General features: G+C 44.7%; 1 non-coding gene across 1 annotated transcript; it reads right to left on the bottom strand.

The window, feature by feature from the left end:
- Positions 1-798: 798 nt before the first annotated feature.
- On the bottom strand, positions 799-922 carry LOC134391447 (U6atac minor spliceosomal RNA). The gene has a single exon (XR_010024982.1). It is a non-coding gene; the product is annotated as a U6atac minor spliceosomal RNA (small nuclear RNA).
- Positions 923-1,199: the final 277 nt, after the last annotated feature.

The raw sequence follows: 1,199 nt of genomic DNA on the forward strand, positions 1-1,199 counted from the left end.
TCCCGTGTCCACAAGCCCTTTCTACATCCCAACCCAGTCACTACCCACCTCCTCCCTGCCCAGGATAACCACTATCCTGACTTCTACCACCACAGATCAGCTTTGCCTCATGGGGTTTACTTTTAAGAAGCTGGGGTCCAGAGGTGCACAGAAAAGACTTTAATTTTTCTTAGTCAACAATATCCGGAGTGGGGGAGGCCTGTTGAGCCAGATCTGGGTGTTCTATTTTATTTTTGACTGTCAAGATCCCTAAGACCCCTAACTCCTTAACATCACATAAAGGGTAGAGAACTTTAGAGAAGAATTACCTCAAAGAGAAACATAGCAGCGGGCAGAATGCCAAGTGTGGAAGAAAAGTGGAAGGAGACAGCCAAGACGAAGGCACCTGAAGACACGGGAGCCAGGGCCAAGGCCGTGGGCAGACCGCGTGGGGCTGGGGAGTCTGAACGCATGTTCACACGCTTACCACAGGCGAGGGGACAGAGCTCCAACCTCGTCCAGCATTCTTCGGCTCATCGTTGTCTTTTTTTACTTTTTCCCCATTTTTAGAGACACTATTTTAGTCAAAGCCACCCCCTCTACCTCGTTACTTTAAACAGACATTGCACAACAGAGGCATAACGTGAGGCACGTATGTAATTCTTTTATTATGGCAAAATACAGATAACATAAAATTTACTTTCAGTGACATTTAGCACATTCACAGTATTGTGACACCAGCACCACTATCTAGTTCCAGAACATTTCCATCACCCCAAAAGGAAACTCCATACCCACTGCACAGTTATTTTCTATTCTCAAAACCATGGTAGATGCCATGGAGCAGGTGGCGGTGCCTTAACTACATATGTGTGTCGTGTGGGCTGAGGCCTTCTCCATCCTGGCCAGGGGAGGGACTCACCTCCTCTTCTTTATACAACACCCACACCTGTAATTTAAAATTTTCCAGTAACCACATTAAAAAGGTAAAAAAAGACAGATGAAATTGACTCTAATAATTTATTTAACTGAATATGTCCAAACTATTACTCTTTCAACATGTAATCTTAAAAATGTCTATGGAGATGTCTTACTCTCCTTCATCTGTACTAAGTCTTTAAATTCTGGAGTGTATTCTATGCACATAGCACACCTCAGCCTGCACTAGCTGCATTTCAAGTGCTCCATGGCCACATGCAGCCGATGGCTATCGTGTTGGA

The sequence above is a fragment of the Cynocephalus volans genome, chromosome 11 (assembly GCF_027409185.1).
Source record: "Cynocephalus volans isolate mCynVol1 chromosome 11, mCynVol1.pri, whole genome shotgun sequence".
Classification (NCBI taxonomy): domain Eukaryota; kingdom Metazoa; phylum Chordata; class Mammalia; order Dermoptera; family Cynocephalidae; genus Cynocephalus; species Cynocephalus volans.